General features: G+C 41.9%; 1 protein-coding gene across 3 annotated transcripts in view; it reads left to right on the top strand.

Moving 5' to 3' along the window:
• LOC126356200 (uncharacterized) overlaps window positions 1-24,617 on the top strand; it is an 878,454-nt gene that overhangs the window by 209,126 nt on the left and 644,711 nt on the right. For all 3 annotated transcript variants that reach the window (XM_050007000.1, XM_050007001.1, XM_050007002.1), the window contains one exon: window positions 24,316-24,373. The gene's annotated coding sequence lies outside the window, so the exon portion shown is untranslated. The remainder of the gene's footprint in view (window positions 1-24,315; window positions 24,374-24,617) is intronic.

Genomic DNA, 24,617 nt, shown 5'->3' with positions numbered 1-24,617 from the left:
CGTCAACTGCCAGTCTCTTCAGAACAAAGTAGCGTTTATCTGGAAGGCTTTTTGTATTTGGCTATAATTCTTCTAGCGTTGCGCTTACTTATTTACGACAGTATCATGCACGAACTCTGTATCAAGAAGTGGATGCTCCAAGTTTCAAAAATGCAGAGTTCTCTAGTCCACTACTTCCCATAATCTTCACCGAAGACCAGTTTAGTGGCACGGATTTTCCACGTAGCAATAACGTCTTAGATAATCCTGCAGAACGCGATTCATGGACATTTCAGCGCATTTCTAATTACTCCTGAATATCATAGCCTAAAATGTACGTGACCAGTCTTAGTCTTTATTTTTTCACTTTTCTTAATGACTTTTGGATATCACCCACAAAGAACAATTTTAGCATTTAGTTGTGTAGCAGGCTGAAACCTTTGAAATGACGCACGTGAAAAGTACTTTTACAGCAACAACTAACAATTTTTTTTACCTGAAATTAATACTCTTATCTAAAAAATAAAATAATTTCATTAATATAAAAGAAGGGTTAATAGCATAAAGCATATTTATTCTTTTACTGTGTTGTAAAAGTAAATCGTTTCTTATATTTTTATGTATCTTCCTGCTACAAAATCGGATGGGACACTATACACGTTTTGGTCTTATGGGATTTCGATGTTCGCGTTACCGGAGGACATCACTCGCTGTGAGAGTGTCGTGGTTTCTTCATAAACGAAGAAAATGTGGTTAGCAAAAAACTGATTCAAATGGCTCTAAGCACTATGGGACTCAACAGCTGAGGTCATCAGTCCCCTAAACTTAGAACTACTTAAACCTAACTAACCTAAGGACATCACACACATCCATGCCCGAGGAAGGATTCGAACCTGTGACCGTAGCAGCCGCGTGGTTCCGGACTGAAGCGCCTAGAGCCACTCGGCCACCGCTGCTGGCTGTGGTTAACATCTTCCTGGTTACTGCATTCACATGAGAAAAATATGTTGCGGTGCTAGAGATACTGCCGGAGTCTTCCATCATTAAATGGAAGGCGTGCCAATGTCACTACCCAGGCTTCTGAAATGTTGTTACCAAGGACGTGATGAGAGATTAGGTGCAATTGGTCGTAGCGTCTGCCTTTAATTTTCTAAGACCGCTGCTAGTTTTCGTCCCATCGGGCCCTGATTCTAGTCCTTGTCGAATGAAGATTGTCATGTGGCACTTCATCATTGTACTCAGCTTTCTTGGCCAGAGTTTCTATCTCCTGATTTACCTGTTTCTCACGGTGCGCCTTCACACATGACATAACGATAGTCACGTTTACTCAGAACAGCTGAACTGCTGCTATAATGTGATATTCCAGGTAATTTTTGTTGTTATTGATGCCAAAGCATTTTAACATCAGTACTGAGCTCGAAACAGATAAAATAATGGTAGTTTCTTCTTGAAGTCCTCTTGCATATTTCAATCCCTCTAAAATAATTAAGTTCTGTAGTAACATGCTGACGGTGAACCTATGAACGTTATCTTCGCTATATTCAGAAAACAAAAGGTAGTTTTCATTAGGGCAATAAAAAGGGAGGCACTCTCAGGCTTTCTACGGAATAAAGCAAATAAAAAAAGTGCTACCGGCGCAGTCGTTACAAAATTTCATCCCGCCTTACTATTCCAGGTAGCAGACTTATTTGTGTAAATAAACGAGCGCAGACTTTATTTACCTACGATGAATAGTTTCCTTTTTGCTCTCTTACGTTTCCGCGTAACTCGAAACTGGATTTTTTAGCGTTATTTTATTTTTGCCTGCAGATACTTCCACAGGAGCAATTTTTTTCTCTAAGCTGAATGGAAGCGAACATTCGACAAAGTCCGTTCTCCTTTTTGTATAGTGTCTTAGGTTACACTGAAGTTTTGGCCATATGCTTTAACCGCAAGCGATGTTGACGGGAACGCTGGAGATGTGGTCTGCGCTGGGGATTGACATGTCTCGTACCAGGAACCGACGTGACGGCGAAGTAGGAGTGGGCGGAGATTAGCACGTGCGTTTCAGCGCTGTCGCAGCAGTGATAACAAGTCTCAGAAGTAAGTTCAGGTGGTGGCGTCGCGACGCCTTCCTTTAGGCAGTTGTCTATGTATGTGTAATGCTTACATGTTGCAGCAGGTTATAACTTTAACTGAATTCTCCGTCGGTGTCTAGCAAAACATGACTATAATACCGAAAGAAAACACCCGTTGTTCTACAACAACTACTTAATTTTTCAACTGTTATTTATTTTCTATTTTCATTTTCATTCATCTACAGATGGGCCAAAGATGACATAAGCGAAATTGGTAAATAGAAATTCAATAAAACAGAAGCATGGACTTTGTCAAGATAAGTTTTTTACGATTATTTGCTAATGTTCCTGAGACATATCAAATGGTTCAAATGGCTCTGAGCACTATGGCACTAAACGTCTATGGTCATCAGTCCCCTAGAACTTAGAACTACTGAAACCTAACCAACCTAAGGACATCACACAATACCCAGTCATCACGAGGCAGAGAAAATCCCTGACCAAGCCGGGAATCGAACCCGGGAACCCGGGCGTGGGAACCTGAGACATATCACTGACATCAAAGTGTAGTAGGATTTGGGAACATACGCAGTGTTCCAGCATTATGGAATACCTCGGAGAAAACGATTGACACACAACCAGCACGTAATGAAAAAAAAAAAAAATGTCGTTCTTTCCAAACAGAACTGGCGCGAAGTAATGGGCGGATAAGTTGATTCTATACTTTTAGATTTCTCCCTTCCTTCCTCGTAACTGCTTCAAATCAACTGGTGTTACGGAGTATCGTCTCAGCTGTCCGCATGGATTCGCAATTCCTTGTCAGGAAGTTCACAGTTCATACTAGGTGACGGGAAGCCGGCTGGCGAAACCAAATTTATGTATAGGGTTCCTTAAGAAAGCGTTAAGGCCCTGTGGCGTTCTTCGTCTATGTAAACGACTTAGGAAACTATCTGAGCAGTATTCTTACATTGTTTGCAGATTATTCTGTCGTTCACCGTCAAATAAAGTCATCAAAGAACAATGTGAATTACAAAATGATTTAGAACTATTTATGTGTCAGAATAAAAAATGCACTTTTAGTACAAGAAAGGCAGTTATGTCCAGGGCATAGACTGGGCTGTGAAAGAATGGAACCAGCTTAACGACTTATCTGTTATCTTCGAAGATATTTAAATTAAAACATCTTGAAGTATTCGTAGTTTTTTACTTGTTAGGATTAGTACCCATGTCAGGTAATATAATGCATCGCGTCAAGAAAAGTAAAACAATACGTGATGTCATGTCGTATATTACATGGCACATGCCATCATGCATTCTCTCTGGGATATTTCGTATTGTAGATATATACCACTCTCTAGAAGCCCATAAATTTGTGTCCACTTGTTCTTACACCCCTCATAATACATACAACAGGGAGTGTGTCTGAGACAGCTCTCTGCTCTTAGGAAATATGGTTAACTAGTAAAAAAAGCCCAAATATGTCAAGGGGTATGTTTTGATTTAAATGTGTGTGAAGCTTTCAGATAAGACTAAAAGCTAGTTCCCTTTCTTTGCATCCCTAACTCTGCCCAGCACATACTCGCATTGTGCTAGGATATGAGTATTTGTCATTCTGGTTACCAGCTTCAAATCAACCATAATTTTGGCTATAGACCGCCATAGTTTGGCAACCGATGCAGATTTTTGTTGACTCGGACGACAAGTGATCCGGTATAGTCTTTTCTTTTGTTGTCTTTGGAAACATGTTCTTGTATCGTGGCTACAGATGAAGACTTCGCAAAACAGCAGGATGACCATTAATTAAACGTATTGTCTATCTTCGTACAAAATTTGTACCGATTCGCACAAGTTTTAGACATAGAAGTGCCACGATAGAAAACCCTCCCACAAAAACGAGTTTTTTTGTGCGTAGGATCCAAACGAATCAAGATCTTTTTTCGAACGGATAAAGGTCAGCCGGTGTGGCCGAGCGGTTCTAAGCGCTTAAGTCTGGAACAGCCCGACCGCTAAGGTCGCAAGTTCGGATCCTGCCTCGGGCATGGATGAGTGTGATGTCCTTAGGTTAGTTAGGTTTAAATAATTCTAAGTTCTAGGGGACTGAAGACCTCTGATGTTAAGTCCCATAGTACTCAGTGCCATTTGAACCATTTTTCAAACCGTTAAAACTTATTTTAGACCAACTTCCGATACACTGGTGGACCAGTCTCGCTCCAGTCCGGAGTTATTTAAGGGTGATTATTTTTACACATAAAATTCGAACGAAGATTATGATTTTTTCACGTAAGGTTGACATGCAAATGGTGTCATTAGCTGAACATTAATTTTAGCCCAATTAAAAACTTTTGATAAAGGAATTAATAGATTCGAACAGTTTGCCTGGACTCCAGCTCCGATTCGTTGTTCAAATCTTGCTCAATACATTGTACCACAGCTACAGTAAGACAGATATTGGAATGGCTATACAAATGACCGCTGGTTCGGGCTAAGCCAAAGAAATTTTCACCCTAGATTCCGAGCTCAAATAGGAACCAAGCACCCCAAAGAGGGGTTATCATTGTTTTGCAAGTAAGGCTCCACAATTTTGGTGCTGAACTTTTCCACTTTCCCCACTTCAGAATCTGAAACAAAAGAAAGGAGAAAATAAAGAATAAAAAATAAAAAAGTGATTCAGAGCTATAACAGCTTCGCAACCTTTGGCCAGGCCTGTCAGTTGAGTGTATAAAAACGTTCCATACGATAGAATTCCAAAGTTTTTCTTTCCTGCACTTGTGAATAAGGATCCAATTGCAATCGACATGACATTCGCAACACCACAGAAGGCATTAACTGTTAGCACATAAGTGAATAGAGTCTCGATTGCGACTTTTTTTGACAGTGTGTCAGTTTTTAACGTATTAGTGAGAAACTATGACGATTATTGCGTGAGTTAGGTCCGAACTGTCGCGCGAACAGTGGCGAGCGCAGGCGTCGACGTCGACCGTCATGGCGGGCTGGTGCGGCACCCCATGACATTCTGCGGCCACCCGAGGCCATGGCTAGGAGTAGCACAGTACAGTACACTACACTACACTACACTACACTACACTACACTACACTGGCAAGCAGTATAGTCTGCTCTGTCCTCTGTGCCTGCACAGCTGCCTGTCAGCCATAAACAACGCGCAGCGCTCATATTGCGAGTCTTCTGCCGGGGGCTTAGCTTACATGACACACTCGCAACACTCCTCGTGTGGTCTGCAGCAGCCAGGTCAGCCGTAAGGTTTTAATAATTAAGTAGAAAAAAATAAAGCTGCAAACAATAAACTTGCTGATAATGCCAATGCTTGTCTATATGCTTCCCCTTCACTGCGACACATTTTTCCCAACGATGGATGACTTGCCGGAGACGTTGGTTATAGAACTTTGCATCGTATCACGTCGAAAAGCGCCTCGTCACCAATGCATTGCAGGCATTTGCTGTCCACATAAAAAGATATGGCGACAAATAATGTTCGAAGTATAGGTGTTCGAAGAGGTGAAGAAATAAGTCTACGTAAATTCCCTACCTTGCTAATAAACTTACCAGAAGAGGGGAAAGTAGGGTGTAGTTACTCATAGTTGGTGCTTTTGATGAAGCGTAATACAAATATTTGAACATATTAAAATATACTCCACAAATTACGTGGTCATTGCAGAATTGTCGTCTCCACAGTTTAGTCGACAAGAAATAGGGAGAATACGTTACGTTTGCATTCTGGCACCCCAATAGTGCACTGTGTTCAGGGTCTAATTCTAAAATGGCGTGAGGGCGTGAAATGCCATTGGTAATGCTCAAGAGCTAAACCTGATAGTCTGCATGGGATTTTTCGATAGTAATAGGAAAAAGGAGTAACCACCACCATCACATCTAATAATAACAACAACAACAACAACAACAACAACAACAGTAATAGAAGAAGTACACACAGACTCGAACAAGGAAATTCAACACCTCGCTATGAGACGCATCAATGCACTTGGGTTAAGATTACACCATACAGTGCCACGAAATAGCCAAACCCAAATACGACTAATCTCTTGACGGACAGATCAGTGGTGTAAAGCCAGCTGCCATACTAAGCAGCAAATGGTCTGATCAACATTTTCAATCCGACCTGCTGACCAAAAACTGTTTGACAGCGTTTCTCGTATTCTTAACGGTCTCGTTCTAGTCATTTGTGTCATTACCAGGATTCAGTCTAGTTACTTCAGGATCGAACACAAAAGCGGATCAGCAACCTCTCATTACCATTTATTTACAGCTATTCGCGCCTGCTAGATTGATAAGCCTGAAGAGCAGGAAAAACTATGACTTATACAGACCACATAGCCCGACGATAATATAAGCGTGGCTTATAGGAACACTCACGAAAAATCTTCACATCAGTGACGAAACGCTTCTACAACTATAGAAAAATATAGACATATCATTTCTACAAGGATGATAAACACCTGAAAAAATATCTGCGACATGAGTGTCTTGTGAGGGCAGGCCTTAAAGGAACTTCGCCAGCGGAAAACAGACACGAAACCCATACGTGCCATAAAAATGGATGTACATATACCCGTATGTTCCACATCTTCTCCTAATCCATTAGACCAATTTCAACTAAACTCGGTACACGTATCGCTGTTCAGAAACTGTAGTTGTTGGGGTAATAACCAGCTACCCATCAAAGATGTTGGGAGTGAGAAAGCAGTGGAGCAGTGGAGCAGTGTAGCCCAGGCGAATCACTACACTTAACGTCATCCAGTATTTGAGAATCAGAACTCTTTGCTTCTTGAAAAAAAAAAAAAAAAAAAAGTTGACAAACTTTTTCTCGCTGAAAAACCTCACAAAATGACTCAAGGAAGAAGGTTTATCTCTTACCACGTTTTCGCAGTATAACAGCTGCATGAAGCATATCGTTTTAATTTATCACTTTCTTAGTACTAACGTTGTTCGCAACACATCGAACAGACAGTATTCACATTCACCACTGAATGTGCCAGTAAAATTAGTGGCACGAAAACGAAACTTCAGCCGGTGTGACCGGGCGGTTCTAGGCGCTTCAGTCTGGAACTGCGCGACCGCTACGGTCGCAGGTTCGAATCCTGCCTTGGGCATGGATGTGTGTGATGTCCTTGGGTTAGTTAGGTTTAAGTAGTTCTAAGTCTAAGGGAATGATGACCTCAGATGTGCTCAGAGCCATTTGAACCATTTTTGTACGAAACTTCTGGGCGAAATTCGCTAGAAATATAGGTGAAATATGCGTAAAATTGCATGTGAAACATTAAATATATATTAAATATATGTGACATGTCCGTAAGCGCATAAAGCCGCGGGTAAAAAGATCATCCTAAACCCCAGGAACGATTCGAACCAAGTTTGGTACAGATATTAGTTACGATATGGGAAGAATATTGTGGGAATAAGAACAAACAGCGTTCGAATGGGGTGAGCACGATAACATGGAGAGAAAAGGAAAGGGGGGAATGTGCAGAAAGAGGCGGGAGGAGCAGATTCACAGGGAAAGGAAAGAGGAAGAGATGGACAGTGAAAGAGGGAGAAATGAACACAAGTGGAGGAGGAAATTGACAGAGAATGGGAAGAGGAGTTGGATAGAGGGGGCGGAGGAGATGTACAGAGAGGGGCTCAAGTATGAGATGGGCAGAGAGAGGGGGAAAGAGGAGATGGACTAATAGAAGTTTTGAACCCCAAATGATCACCTAATTATAAAATAAAATGAAACAAAAAATTAAGTAATTCAGGTGGCATCTGGACTTGCGGCTGGCGAACTTAACCCTGAACTGCGGCTGTGGGTCCCAGTAATACAGGACTGCAATCACTGCTCTCAAATGCTAGAGGTCGTTCGGCGGCTTAATAATGGAACGTGCCAGTTTTCCCCGCCCACGCAATTACGGCTTCTCCGACCCTTCAAGGATGCGACCTCGAGAACCACTAAACGCCAGCCATCTGTGCGAGGTTGTGGTTGAGCGAAGGAGGGAACTGGCTCACAACAGCAGCAGACCGACCGCCTTTCCGGAACCGCGATTACAGTACTTGCCACTGTGTTACGTCGCTACACAAACTTCCAGCTTTGATTCACTTTATTGTTTCTATTGTTACCATTACTACTACTAGTCACAATAGTCTGATAAGTCTTGTAGATGGTTTTCGTAAAGTAGTTGCCGTCCTTTGTTCGGGGTGTGTTGATTTCATCATTGCGACTGCTCCAATTGGGCAGAGCGTTAACGGGTGACATTCAAGAAAAGGCAACTTGGATATTTGAGTAGCTATTTAGTGTACTCTACTGATATTTCCAGTCATTTTACCCACCTTTAAGTTTGCATGACAATTCCATTGGCATTATCTTGTTATTCCTGCAAATATTTTATGATGTGACTTGTACAAGTCATAGGCATTAATTATGTAATTAAAGATCATAATGTTTGTAAATTTTGTCAATAGGAATGTATTTCATATTTTTCCACGTGGAAATCTTTTCTGTTTGCCATACCAGCCTGTCATGATCAGACTGGATTCTCGAGACTTAACGTTTTCGTGTCTGGAACCAGTCATTACCTTTCGCACCAGTACTGGGCCACATCCAGCCACACACCAACATCCGGAGTCGCAAATCGTCGAGGTTGAATCTGGAGGGACAGTTTTTACAGGCCAGGAGGTTTTCCATGTATTGCACAGAATCAAAATCGAACTTTTCATCGTCCACAGTACGGTACCCCACATGGTTATGTATGATTTCACAGGAGCCACCCCTGTTCTTAAGCTGTTAAGGTTCTACGACATATTTCAGTCTCTTGTGGAGCCACCGGATGCTATCTATGCTGGTTCTAGGGGTGGTTCTTCAGTGGCCGTGTTTAAGAATCTGTTACACTTCTTACGCAGAACCGCAGTCACAAAATTGCTTCATCACTGGCCCTCGGGTGGAAGCATTTTCGCAGCGCCTAGGTCAGCCACACTGCTCACAGTGACTAACTTGCTCCCCTGGCCATCAAACTCCCCACATTTAAACCCAGTCGAGAATCCGTGGGACCACCTCCATTGGGCTGCTCACACCATGGATTCTCAACCGAGAAACCTAGCAAAGCTGGCCACGGCATTGCAGTCGTCAGGGCTCCACATTCGTCTTCGTACCTTCTATAACGTCACTGCCTCTCTTCCTGAACGCCCACGCTGCAAAAGATGGTTGTTTAAGCTTTGACTGGTGGTCAAGTTAATGTGACTGGACAGTGAATAAGTAACACTGGCATCATTACTAATCCTTTATAAATCATACATTGGCCCACTCCTCTACATCGACAGTCGTTTCGTTCCGTCTTACACGAAGTAGATAGTAATTGTGGACTACTTACGGATGAATATAAAGGGAGGTATATACTGTTTTGTTCTAGATGTTGTTAGGGTTAAAAGTCTGCAGAGAAATGGCCTGTCAGAAAAGAGCAATCAAGCGGAATGTCTTCCTTATAGTTCCCACATTAATAGGAAAGGAGTAGAATTTGTTTGCTCACCATAAATAATCCGTGTTTTATGGAAAAATTAGAAATTTGTGGTAAGATCTTATGGGACTAAACCGCTGAGGTCATCGGTCTCTAAGCTTACACACTACTTAATCTAACTTAAACTAACATACACACATGCACCCATGCCCGAGGGAGGACTCGAAACTCCGACACGGGGAGCAGCACGGACCGTGACAAGACGCCTTAAACCGCGCGGCTACCAAGCGCTGCTCGTATTTTATGTTTGTGTACGTTCGTGAGACAAATTTTGCTCACGAACCTTGTATATACCTTGTACGTTGTACTTATACTCTTAAAAACATGTAAATGAAGTTAACTTCATTTTGTACAATATATAAATTTGATTGCTGTTCCTGTCTAATAGAAAAATCAGGTAACAGAGTAACGTCACCCATTCAGTTAATTTTCAAAAGTTCTGAGCTAAAGAAGTAAGATTGTCTTTGAAAGATATTTCACGATTATTTCGATAGTGACTGTGTAATAAGTAACACAGAAACAGATGGAAATCTGTAACGAGGAGCACTTAGTGGCGTTCGAACAGAATTGTTGTAGGAGTGAACATCTGACATTGTTTCGTAACTATTTTTAATTATTTATCAGACTACTGATTAGCCAGATGCAGCACGAGACGTTTTCCTCTTCCGTCAATCTCTCCGACTCAGAGTACCACTTACACCCAAAGTCCTCAGTTACTTATTGTATATGCTTCAATTTCTGTCGTCCCCTTTACGGTTCGCTGGTAACACAGAAGTTATTTCTTGATGTCACGACACATGTCCCTCAAGCATCTCCAGGCATGGACTCCAAGTTAAAGAAATAAAAGAAAAATAACTTCAGGCGCTAAATTCTACTTTCGTTATAATTCATAATGACTTTGCTTACAGGTTGTAATGTGTAATGATGATTATTAATAACGTTTTCTTTCAAAAGTTTAAAGCAGCCATTACTATACAAAGAACTGTTGCTTGAAGTAATATATCAGATTTATGGAAATTTAACAATACTTTCTACATCCAAACTTGCTGACTGCTTTTATATAAGTGCTCTGCAGTTCACATCCGCCGGCCGCTGTGGCCGAGCGATTCTAGGCGCTTCAGTCCGGAACCGCGTGACCACTACGGTCGCAGGTTAAAATCCTGCCTAGGACATGGATGTGTGTGATGCCCTTAGGTTAGTTAGTTGTAAGTAGTTGTAAGTTCTAGGGGACTGATGACTTCAGATGTTTTAAGTCCCATAGTGCTCAGAGCCATTTGAACCATTAAGTTCACATCCAGTTACTTGGAAGAAGGTTCACAGAATCACTTTCAGACTCCCTCTGTACTGTTCCTTACTTTAACAGTACGTGGTAAAAATAAGGTTCCAGGCCAGCTCTGTTTCCTCTTATTTTAATACGACAGTCTTTACTCACTAAGTAGGTGGGGGTTAACAAGACGCTTCAGCATTCGGAGGAAAAAGTTGGTGTTACAAATATTTTGCTGCAACGAAAAACTTCTTTGTTTTAATGACTGCCGTCCCAACTTCTGCATCACGTCCGTGACATTCTCTCCTCTTTGAACTTACATGTCGTCCGTCAGTCCCATTTAACGATGCCACACCGCGCTGTAATACTCTAGCAGAGGACGGACAAGCTCAGTGTAGACAGTCTCTTTAGTAGACCCGTGACATCTTCTGATTGTCCTGCCACTACGATACAGCCTCTAGTCCCTCTTCGCCACAATATTTTCTGAGTGGAAGTTCCAGTTTAACTGTAATATATAGGTTTTTAGATGAGTCCATAAAATTTAAATTCGTATTATCTACCGTGTAACCGAAATTTCTCGGATTCTTTTCAGTTCTCATGTGAAGGACATGACATTTTTTATTGTTCAGGGTTAATTGTCGTCTTTAGGAACCATACAGATATCTTGCCAAAAACATTTTGCAATTCATTCTGATCTTCTGATGACGATACTACACGGTAAACAACAGCATCATCTGCCAACAATCTGAGAGGGGTGTTCACATTGACTCCCACATTGTCTGTTAGAAACAGAAGAGGGCCTGTAATACTTAAGGGAGCGCCAGATATCACTACTTTTTCACTCGATGACTTCCCGGCAATTACTACGAACCGTTTCCTTTCTGAAAGGAAATGCTGAATCCAGTCGCTCAACTGAGACGACACGCAATTTGATCAGAATTTGTGTGTGTGTGTGTGTGTGTGTGTGTGTGTGTGTGTGTGTGTGTGTGTGTACACGCAATTTGATCAGAATTTGTGTGTGTGTGTGTGTGTGTGTGTGTGTGTGTGTGTGTGTGTGTGTGTGTGTGTGTGTGTGTGTGTACACCAATGTGGTCTGTGTCAATAGACCGTTTCCTTCGACGTACCATGTTTCATTGTGTTCGAACACATTATAGTTCCCAAATTTTATCGCAAACATTGATGGCAGTGATATGGATCCATAAATCAGCGAATTATTTATATTTCCTTTCTTGTGTAATCGTGTGACCGGCGTACCTTTCCAGTCCTTAGGTACGGATCATTTGTGGAGCAAGCGGCTGATGATCGTCAGATATTGAGCTATCACATCAGCATACTCCTAAAGGAACCTAACTGGTAAATAGTCATAACCAGAAGCCTCGCCTTCATTGAATTAAGTTGCTTCGCTGCACCGAGGGTATCGTTCGAAACTACGTTTGTTGGAAACTGTACTTCATTCTAATTCTGGAATATTTACTGCATGTTCTTCGGTGAAGGAATTTCAGAAAACCGTGTTTAATAACTTTAGTAGCGCTGTCATTGGTAACACAACCATTGCTATTCTGTGAAGTCAATCTCTCCTAATTCTTACGATGTGTACTCAAGTGAAGATATCGTAGATATCACACCTCGTCCGCTAACATACTTTAAAATGTCACTCACACAGTTATCGTGATTTTGTATGAAAATACAGTACTAAATCATTTGCTTTCTACAATCAGACAGAAAACAAGCGAATGCTCCATTATCCGTTGATTTACCAGTACCGTAGGAATTTCAATCTGCCTGTCATTCTACAGCGGCAATAATTCAAAGATAATGATTTAAACATAAATAAATCATTAGTTGGAAGTTGCAAATTATCTCCAGAAATATATAAATTAAATCCAGTTTATTTTCAAAACAGTAGCAACTCTACTATGAAGTTCATCGATTAGCCGTCCAAAGTCTGAAAGACGCACAGCAACCAAAATCCTCTACACGTGAATACGAAAGCAAAAAAAGTTTGTGTCTTAATTCGGCTGCTAATAATGTTGGAAATTGGTTGCACAGGTCAGAAAAAATGACCACACTGTCCTCTGAGAATTAATGAAACTGCGACGCATATCATGTGTCACGTTACAGCCTTGTCACCTTGCATTTATTTATTTATTTATTTACATGTCTATTTCTGTAGGACCAAACTGAGGAGAAAATCTCTAAGGCCATGGAACGGGTCAGTACGTGAAATTACAACATGAAAGTAATAACAGATAAAATAAAATGTTTATGAACCAAAAAAATTCAAGCCATAAGTTTACGTAAAAGCAATCAACAACACAACATAAGAATCAGCTTAATTTTTCAAGGAACTCCTCAACGGAATAAAAGGAGTGACCCACGCTGGAACTCTTCAGTGATATTTACGGTATACAGTCAAGACAAATGCAAAGGTTTCTTGAATAAAAAGCTTCATCCGAGTACATTTCCAGTACACCTGTGAATTCTAATAATGATCCCTTCATGTAACGATCCAGTTGTCGAAGCGTTGTGAAATAATGTGTATTAACACCATTTTGTGCAATGGCATGAAATTGTAGATGATGGCGCGCATGTTGACACTAGAATGTGCTTGATGGACGTAGGCGAAAGCATTGTCTGAAGTACCGTAGTTTTACAGTACAGTAAGTTCTCATGACCGAACAGAAGTCGTTATCGCTGTCAGAGGAGAAACTGTAACGAAGGTGCTAAGTGAGGGGGTACACAATGGTGTGAACTGTCCCACGGTCCTCACGTCCGTTAGAGAGCGCGTTCCAGAGAGCTGCAGACAGAAGTGACACCTCTCTCTCTCTCTCTCTCTCTCTCTCTCTCTCTCTCTCTCTCTCTCTCTGTGGTAACGATAAGGGATGCATATTTTGGGGGTACGTACCTCAAATTTTCGTCCAGCCATCCTTGGCGTCTTGTCAGAATAGCTCCATACTTCACAGTGTGGATGATTTACTCAATGCATTCCGATCATTTGTTGCTCATTCCATTCTCCAATGGAGACCAGAGTCTTTTCCTATAAAGACATGTGCCGATTCCAATCTTACCTTCCCTTTGGATGATATTATTTGACGAGTGACCAATATCGCCAGTACATCGGATCAAATTTATAAACAACGTTCTTCGTACATTACTACATTTAGCATAAACGTCTACAGCGCTATCAGATCCGTGCACTGTCCACAAGAAGTGTTTGATGTTCATAGCCATGTTCTCACCGAGCATTCGTTTGTATCGGGGACAGAATCGATTGTGGGCAGTAAACGGATGCGACTTTCGTCTCTAGTACCATGCAAGTTATTCTCTGACGTTTTAACGGATCACATCAACTGTACCTTCTTATAGTTAGTGTTAGCTATAAAATCCTCCTTTCACCGCTTCTGCATAGAATCTCTTTATTCCTTATTTTATAAGTTTACTTGATTTCACTATCTTTCTGTATCAGCTCATCAAGAACGCTTCCATTGTCTTTTCCGCTATTATTCCATTTTTTTTTTTTTTTTTTTTTTTAGTTTTTACTTCCTGACTGGTGGCGACTTTCCTTTTCCATCACCCGACCATGTGATACGGAGAGGTACAGACGTACAGCTACTTATCGACGAACAACGTGGAGATTAAATTCTGAGGTTACTAAGTCTTAAAGGAGATATATTGCAACTGTTTGTTGTTGTCCATTTGTTCCTTGAATGAGGTGATTAATATTACACCTCGTGCCTTCGAGTAGCAGAAGGCCACGTGTCAGAGCATATTTTACTTCCACAATTTCCAAACGACAGCCATTATTCTAAACTTAAAATAGACAACCTGTCCCTTCCTTTTGGACTATCGAAAATAAAATCGCTCCTGTTATTCTTATATTTAGCACGTTTCTCTTGCAGAACACTCTCGTGAACTATAAACACAGTACCACATTGCTTTTTTTCATACTTGTTTATAGGTTTTTTCATAAACTATAAGCATATCGGCATGCCGATGTAAGTTCCTGGAAATTATTTGATGGATGTGCACCGAGGTGACAAAATTCATCGAATACCTTCTAATATCATGACGGACCTCCCTTTGTCCCTGTGTAGTGCAGCAGCTAGACAAGGAATGGATTCAATAAGTCGATGGAAGTCCCCTGCAGAAATATTGAGCCATGCTGCTTCCATAGCCTTCCTAATTGCGAAAGAGTTACCGGTGCAAGGTTGTTTTTTTTTTTTTTTTTTTTAATACACGAGCTGACTTCTCGATTATGTTCCAGTAATGTTCTATGGCATTCATGTCGGATAATCTGTTTGGCTACACCAATCGCTCGATTTGTGCTTCAAAAAATCGCGAATAGTTGTGGCCCAGTAATATGACGAAATGTCATCCATAAAAATTACCACGGTTGTTTACTACAAATAGTTTCCAAGTAGGCGAACATTACCATTTACAGTCAATAATCAGTTCACCTGGTCTAGAAGGACCAGTCAATTCCATGTAAACACAACCCACACCATTATGGAGCCACCACCAGCTTGCACAGTACCTTGTTGATAACTTGGGTCCAAGGCTTCGTGGTGTCGCCGCCACACTCGAACCCAACCATCAGCTCCCATCAACTTAAGTTGGAACTCACCTTACAAGACCATGGTTTTCCAGTTGTCTAAGGTCCAATGCGATACCACCGCCATTTGTACATTTGCATATCGCTGTATCATTGCTTTTTTCACCTCAGTGTAACTGAGCATTTTATTGTCCCCATTCTAATTCGTGTTTAACAAATGCCAGTGTATATACGGCACCACAGCAATCACCGACAAGTAAATGCTAATATCTTGCTTAGCGCATTAGCCATACCGTCGGTGATCTATGACATAACGAACTTTCAGTAACAGATATAATATAATTACAGTCCTTTTGCAAGCCGACCGCCCTCCCCCCCCCCCCCCCCAGACAAATGAAGATTCTGGTGCTCTACACAGACTACACCTTTTATTGTTACGTAGTTATAACTAACGATTGTGATTTTGGTTTAATGGAAAACGCTAGTAGAAAAATTTCGCACATTTACACATCAAATGATTGGATGGATATCGTTAGACAAGCTCAAGATTTGAAGTCACTGGCATAAAATTCTCTAACTTTCAGTCTCCGGAATCTTGAAAAATTCAGTAACTAACTGAAAAGGAACGGTTGATGGTTGTAGCAAAAACTACGTGACTGAGATGTTTACAGTATGCATTAGCAGCTCGTGTTGTACTTACGTTTAAGCAGATTCAGAATCCTGATGTACAATTTGACAAAGTAGACATAAGGAAGAAGCCCAACCATCCCAGGACATACTTCATGACATGCCCCTCGGCGAGCAGTAACAAAAGTGAAGGAATAGGAAATGGAGGATTTACTACTATTTGTGCATCATTGTTTTTCAAGAACCTTCACTGCCACTGCCACAAGAGCTCCCTCAGCAGAGTCCAAAGAACACACTGGTTATCTGACACAGTCAACAGGTGCGCCATCTCTCTATAACGTATAAAGTTACATCTGAGCAAATACTCGTATGTCCCTGACTTAACGACCGTGCGCTGCGTAGAACAGTACAATGAGCAAATAAACTTCTCTAGAAAGAAAATTACATTGTTCTAAAGTACATACATTTTCCTTTGAATCTTAATTGCATAAATTACCTGTTTGTAAATTTTAGAACAGTACAATGAGCAAATAAATTTCTCTAGAAAGAAAATTACATTGTTCTAAAGTACATACTTTCCCTTTGAATCTTAATTGCATAAATTACCTGTTTGTAAATTTTAGCTACAAGCACACGGCAGGAATAAAATTATAGCCACATATTCAAGAAATGTATTTTAATTAGTGTTTCACTAACAAAACCTGTAGACTAGAATAAAGAGGAAGATAAAAGTACAATACATTCGGTGCACAAAATAATCACTTCCAAAATTTTACTTTTTTTTACTCAAATAACCATGTAATAGTACTTCTTTTGTTCGATATGAGAGAACGTTATAGAAAATATCTCCTATCATTCAGAAAATTATAAAATGGTGTCACCTTTTAACTGTAATTAATTATTCTGAAAAATTTGTGTGTGTTTTTCTCATAAATCTCTTATTGTGTCTCGATTGCCTCGTGTACTGAATGACCCATACTACTTCCTCCTGCAAACATCTTGTAAAATGACCAGAACGAGAAAACCTGAGAAATTAGAGCTAAGGAGGAGGTTTACCAACATCTTATCCCATGCACCAGATGTGAATGAAACACGGAAGCAGGTGGGGTGAGGGATAGTGGTACCAAATGTACACTCTGTCACACACCGTAAGGTGCCTTGTGCACTACAAAATGTGGTTCAAAATGGATCTAAGCACTATGGGACTTAACGTCTTAGGTCATCAGTCCCCACACTTAGAACTACTAAAACCTAACTAACCTAAGGACATCACACACATCCATGCCCGAGGCAGGATTCGAACCTGCGACCGTAGCAGCCGCACGGTTCCGGACTGAAGCGCCTAGAACGGCTCGACCACAGCGGCCTGTAGATGTAGAAATACCTGTCTCAATCTCATTATAATCCTTTTGCGTATAATGTCAAAAATACTTAAAATGCTAAAGTACTAAACAGTCCGAGGTTTCAGCTGTGTTGCAATGACTTTCCTCAGAGCGTAGAATGAGATGTTAAAACTGTGGGCCGTGGCGCCAGCCAGCGGTTTCCACCCTGCTCCGCGCCACTTCGCTCCGCACTTTCACTTTCCGCGTCGCTGGCAGCGCGGCGTTGGCTTCTCTGCTGTCGGCGGCCCGCTGCGCCAATTATTCCCACAGGGAGGTTCCCGAGCCAAGCGCGTTCCTCACCTTCCAGGCAGCCCTTTCGGCATTTTCGTCTACATCTACATCCATACTCCGCAAGCCACCTAACGGTCTGTGGCGGAGGGTATTTTGAGTACCTCTATCGGTTCTCCCTTCTATTCCAGGCTCGTATTCGTGGAAAGGAGGATTGTCGGTATGCCTCTGTGTGGGCTCTAATCTCTCTGATTTTATCCTCATGGTCTCTTCGCGAGATATACGTAGCAGGGAGCAATATACTACATGACTCCTCGGTGAAGGAATGTTCCCCAAACTTCAATAAAAGCCCGTACCGAGCTACTGAGCGTCTCTCTTGCAGAGTCTTCCACTGGAGTTTATCATCTCCGTAACGCCTTCGCGATTGCTAAATGATTCTGTAACGAAGCGCGCTGCTTTCCGTTGGATCTTCTCTCTCTCTTCTATCAACCGTATCTGGTACGGATCCCACACCGGTGAGCAGTAGTCAAGCAGTGGGCAAACAAGTGTCCTGTAACCTATTTCCTTTGTTTCGGATTACATGTCCTTAGGACTCTTCCAATGAATCTGTCTGGCATCTGCTTTACCGACGATCAAATTTATATGATCATTCCATTTTAAATCACTCCTAGTGCCTACTGCCAGATTATTTATGGAATTAACTGCTTCCAGTTGCTGACGTGCTATATTGTAGCTAAATGATAAATGATCTTTTCTTTCTTTCTATGTTTTTTCAGCACATTACACTTTTCTACATTGAGATTCAATTGCCATACCCTGCACCATGCGTCAATTCGTTGCAGATACTCCTGCATTTCAGCACAATTTTCCATTGTTACAACCTCTCGATATAGTACAGCATCATCCGCAAAAAGCCTCAATGAACTTCCGATGTTGTCCACAAGGTCATTTATGTATATTGTGAATAGCAACGGTCCTACGACACTCCCCTGCGGCACACCTGAAATCACTCTTACTTCGGAAGACTTCTCTCCATTGAGAATGACATGCTATGTTCTGTTATCTAGGAACTCTTCAATCCCATCACAGAATTGGTTTGATAGTCCATATGCTCTTACTTTGTTCCTTATACGACTGTGGGGAACTGTATCTAACGCCTTGCGGAAGCCAAGAAGCACGGCATCTACTTGGGAACCCGTGTCTATGGCCCTCTGAGTCTCGTGGACGAATAGCGCGAGCTCGGTTTCACACGATCGTCTTTTTCGAAACCCATGCTGATTCCTACAGAGTAGATTTCTAGTCTCCAGAAAAGTCCTTATACTCTAACATAATACGTGTTCCAAAATCCTACAACCATTCGACGTTAGAGATATAGGCCTGTAGTTCTGCACACCTCTTCGACGTCCCTTCCTAAAAATGGGGATGACCTGTGCCCTTTTCGAATACTTCGGAACACTACGCTCTTCTGGAGACCTACAGGTACACCGCTACAAGAAGGGGGGGGGGGGGGGCGCAAGTTCCTTCGCGTACTCTGTGTAGAATCGAACTGGTATCCCATCAGGTCCAGCGGCCTTTCCTCTGCTGAGTGATTTCAATTGTTTTTCTATCCCTGTGTCATCTGTTTCGATATCTACCATTTTGTCATCTGTGCGACAATCTACAGAGGGAACTACAGTGCAATCTTTCTCTGCTTTGGAAAAAGACATTTAGCATTTCGGCCTTTAGTCTATCATCCTCTGTTTCAGTACCATTTTGGTCACAGAGTGTCTGGATATTTTGTTTTAAACCACCTTGATCGTCTTGGGTGCTGCTCATTCCTGTGGACGCCTTCGTTGTCTGGAAAATCTGCGGCTTGTTTTGGGTGACAGAACGGAGCATACATACAGCTGCTGGCGAATGTAATGGGCAATCAGCGGGTAAAAAGTGAAGTAGTATTGCATGGTTGGGTGGGACACTCCCAAATGTAGGTTCAGCGTCCAAATGCAGACTCCTTCACGCGGGTTGGCACCTTTCCATCGCGAAGTGTGAGAGTTTTGTGACTGAGTGTATCTGGTGACTGTAGTGTGTGTGTGTGTGTGTGTGTGTGTGTGTGTGTGTGTGTGTGTGTGTGTGTGATGAGAAAAGGGAGAGGCTGAAGGTTGAAACACAGTGTCATCACATAGCCAGCTCCTCTCCAGTAGCATCAAAGGGTCCTCGAAGTTTAACGTCCCCATCCGACGGAAGGACCGCTAGAAACAGTGTCACTTGCCCTCACTTCAGGATGCGCTGCGAAGAGGTCTGGAATTTAATCCAGGACAAAGACTGATTATCACGGGCTTTATACCATTATCCTTCCCTCCCTACCTCCGCAAAGGCAAGGGAAAGCGGCCAACAGCTCGTTACCCATCCATATATTGGCTACGCCCGACGTTGCTTAACTGCGACGACCTGAAGAGAATCGCTGTGTTTCACGAGGTAGTAACACCGTTTTAAGTCAGTAGGTTATTTACGTTGAGCAGCGTGTGTTTCACGTTTGATGGCAGAACTGTGTCCGGCATTGCACGGAAACCGATACTACAGAGGGAAGCTCCAATCGACAGCTTCGCTACTGTCCCTTAGAAGAACTCTAGCAGGGACCGTATGGATTACAACCCAACTATATAACCTTGGAAGGCAGTTAGAAAAAACCCTTCCCGCCATTTAGCACTTGAGAAAGATAATAAAACACCATCAACTCTCAGACCTTGTGATGTCAGCGGTGAGTTTTACTACATAAACAGCTTTCGTAGTAGGAATACTGAACGTACGCTACATTGTGTTAAAACATCAACGAAAGTGGAGCAATGTAGCACGAGTAGGTATACCGTGCCCTCATCTGTGTATTTGTGAAATGAAAAAATTCGATGAAACTATGTACTACACCCATAAAAAAAAGTTGTGCATCACCCGGATCCTAGTGCTCCTGAAGATAGACATTGACTGTGGGTATTGCACCACAGACACAGTCCCTTTGATTGTTCAAAGATGTCACTAAACCCCCCCAAAGATGTAAATGGCTATGCATGAGCAGCGCCTATTAGACGGAGGGGGTCCGACAGCCGATCAGTTCCAGTCATTCCACCAGGAAGGGGGCACAGGCTCGTGTTGGGTGCAGTTCAACCATGCCTAGACGTTCAATACCGCGGTTCGATTGTGTCCGTATTGTTACTTTGTGCCAGGAAGCAAGCTCTCTCAACAAGGGAAGTGTCCAGGCGTCTAGGAGTGATCCAAAGCGATGTTGTTCGGACTTGGAGGAGATACAGAGAGACAGGATCTGCCGATGATATGCCTTACTCAGGCCGTCCAAGTGGACGATGGCTACATACGGATTGTGGCTCGGAGGAACTCTGACAGCGACTCCACCATGTTGAATAATGTTCTTCGTGCACCCACAGGACGTCGTGTTACGACTCAAACTGTGCGCGATAGGCTGCATGATGCACATCTTCACTCCCGACGTCCATGGCGAGGTTCATCTTAGCAACCACGACACGACGCAGCGTGGTACAGATGGGCCCAGCAACATGCCGAATGGACCGCTCAAGACTGGCATCACGTTCTCTTCACCGATGAGTGTCGCATATGCCTTAAACAGACAATCGTCGGAGACGTGTTTGGAGACAACCCGGTCAGGCTGAACGCCTTAGACACACAGTCCAGCGAGTGTTGCAATGTGGAGGTTCCCTAATGTTTTGGGATAGCATTATGTGGGGCCGACGTACACCGCTGGTGATCATGGAAGGCTCCGTAACGACTGTACAATACGTGAATGCTATCCTAAGACCGATAGTGCAACAATATAGGTAGCATATTGGCGAGGCATTGGTCTTCATGGACGACAATTCGCGCGCCCATCGTGTACTTTGAGGGATCTACGCCGAATCGTTGTTGAGGAGTGGGACAATGTGGACCAACAGTACCTTGATGAACTTGTGGATAATATGCCTCGATGAATACAGGCATACATCAGTGCAAGAGGACGAGTTACGGGGTATTAGAGACACCGGTGTGTACAATAATCTGGACCACCACCTCTGAAGATCTCGCTGTATGGAGGTACAACATGCAATGTGTGGTTTTCATGAGCAATAAAAATAGCGAAAATGATGTTCATGTTGATCTCTATTCCAATTTTCTGTGCAGGTTCCGGAACTCTCAGAATCGAGGTGATGCAAAACGTTTTTTGATGTGTGTATAATCAAGGTAGACAAAGTCTGGTCAGTAATGTACTGTATAATAAGAACTATCAGCCCTGCACTTAAGCAATACATAACTTAACAGAGCCAGAGAATAGCATTCACACAAATACTCAAGCATACGTTATCATTAAGCAAGCAAGAATTTTATTATTATTATTACACATTTTCGCCTCCTGACAGAGATTAACTTGAATATTACATGATTATTCATTTTTTCTTGTTTCTTTCTTCAGTTTCTCTTGTTAAAACCTCTTCATTCTTTAGCTATGTTCCTTTTCCCTTTGCTCTGTCCATAGTTTGCCAGTTTTCTTCTTTTATTTAAATTTTCGAGTTCATGATTTTGTTTCTGAATTTGTGCCCTTCATTCATCATTTCAATACTGATCATTGTTTGTTTTAGGTCTTCTGTTTCTTGAAACAGATTGGTTTCTTCTATGGATTTTTTTATTGAACTGTTTATTACATCAAAGATCCCGTTTGTGAGTCTGTTGTTGTTGATTGTATATATGCGCTCATATAACGTTAGTCGGCGGTTTCTGATCATGTCTGTGAGTTTATCTGTGTGTTCATGTAAGTCTCTGGCTGGTCTCTTCGTCCATATACCAAATCTGTGTGCAGCACCAAAAATTTTTCTCCGGATTTTACGTTGTGTTTTTTTAATCTTTCTCATGTCTGATGCTCCGATTGTGGTCGTTTCTTATGTATAGAGAGCATCTGATAGTACAACTGTACTGCAGTGCCTGAGCTTAGCCTGCCCTAAAACATTTCTTTTATTGTGGTGTGTCGTAGTCAGTTTGTATGCTTTCTGAAGTTTTTCTGTTCATTGTTTGTTGGATACCTTGTTCGATCCTCCTATTTGTATATATTCCCCAAGAACGAGAATAGAATTGTAATTTTTTTTAAATATACACTATCGAAAATACTGAGCAGCTATAAATTGCCTATAGTTCGTGGTGGTAGATTCGAGTAGCAAAACGAAGGCGCTTTCGTTGCCTATTCAGGCGTCTATTGCGAAAGCCCACTTGGTTACCACAGCTAGCGCAAGTGCGTATCATCCTGAAAGAGGGGTATCGTCGGAAGCACGTGTTTTCCCGCTCGTTTCACGGCCATATTGTTGAGGCAGGTGCCTTTGTGGAAGTTGTTGCCATGCTGCTGCGGTCTTGGGTTAGCTATTCCCACTCATCAAATCCTGTATTAAAAGCGTTCATATCGCACTTGGTGTGATCTTCAGAATGCAATGCAAGACATCGAGGCAGTCTCTTGACAAATACTGCCTCAGTAAGTAGCGTGCATCGAGAAAGACAAGAGTACTCCATACGATGCAAGTGTCATAGCCACCTCGGTCGGGCGTTCTCTATGAGTGGCGGTGATACTCAGTAGCTTCGCAGTATTCAGGATCGTCTCATTTGTCACATAGTGCTTCCATGAAGTGACTAGAATATATTGTAAGCACCACAGTTGTACAAGTATTACTTTTTCCGCAGCACATAGCCATTATTTTCCATTATTTTTCACAGACATTGGCGACCATTGACTACGTCCACTCACTCAACAACAAATAATGTCTTTGCCCTATCTTATACAGCTCTCTTTCCAATGTCCACAACACGTTTTACGTATAAATATTGTCTTTCATACCATATGTTTTACCATTTGCAGAAACAGAACAATTGAAAAATAATAAAAAATAAAATTTACATGTTTCCAAACACAACTAACATATTGCCGCATGTACTGAGACATTTCAAAGTAAATTCTATAATAAACTGAGAAAGAAGAGAGAGCAAAAGACAAAGTGTGTGCTAGATGTGAAAACATGAGCGTGGTGTGCAGTGTGCAACACCAATTATGGGACCTATCTTTGTTCACCAAACGATAACTTATGATTTATTTGTGGAAAATACACCACACCCTATTTTTAGAGAACTAACAAAAAACAAGGATAATAATGAGAAACACCTCGTGTTATGGTCGGTTTTTGTTCTTGCTTTGCCTTGCGTGAAATAACAGTGTAGGTCTTTTCATTACTAATTAGTTCTCTCTACAAAGGTTGCAATACATTGTTGACATACCAATCAGAAGCTATGGTTTGGAAGAAAAAGTTCGCTTCAGTAATTTGTGCTCCACTAAAAGCACACCACACTATTTTCATATCGTGCAGAATGTTGATGTAACCGATGAGAATTTCCAGAATTTTGAACTCTTGTTCTACGAGTTGTCGTGCCCCGATTAATGCAACCATATTTCGCCGTACACTGAAAAGCATTAAAATATGAACGTCTCCATCCACAGACTGCAAAATAACCAGTTGCAGTACAGACGTAAGGATTAACTTGGCGTTTCTGCTGAACTCTAATAACAAACTTCGATATCTATATCGTACGAAAGAGTTTTATGGAATGTATACTGTAGAAACATGGTAGTATTATAATCATACTACTAGCATCTCTTTCTTGAATGTTCTCTTACGTTATTGTTTCCGCTTGTTTCAGGTTAAACAGCGCTAGTCCTTCGCTGAAGAACGACACGTTATACAGCAGCGGGTGACAAGTAAGTTACATCTAGCATTGCAGTCAAAGGAATCCTAACAGCAATTGGCACTCATTTTCATTACCGTACTGCTCTCCTAGAGAAAAGAAAACATACTGAGGAGCTCCGCGTGACTCATTTAATCAGTCTCGTGAGGCGTAACTGTCAACGTCAAATGAGATTAGCACATTAATTGTTTACTTAAATGACGGTTGGCCCCGTGCTGAGTCCAGCTCTGTCACACACTCCCGCTGCTTTCCCCTGC

The sequence above is a fragment of the Schistocerca gregaria genome, chromosome 3 (genome assembly GCF_023897955.1).
Source record: "Schistocerca gregaria isolate iqSchGreg1 chromosome 3, iqSchGreg1.2, whole genome shotgun sequence".
Classification (NCBI taxonomy): domain Eukaryota; kingdom Metazoa; phylum Arthropoda; class Insecta; order Orthoptera; family Acrididae; genus Schistocerca; species Schistocerca gregaria.
The sequence above is the reverse complement of the archived record's forward strand: the minus strand, read 5'-3'. Positions and strand labels throughout refer to the sequence as shown.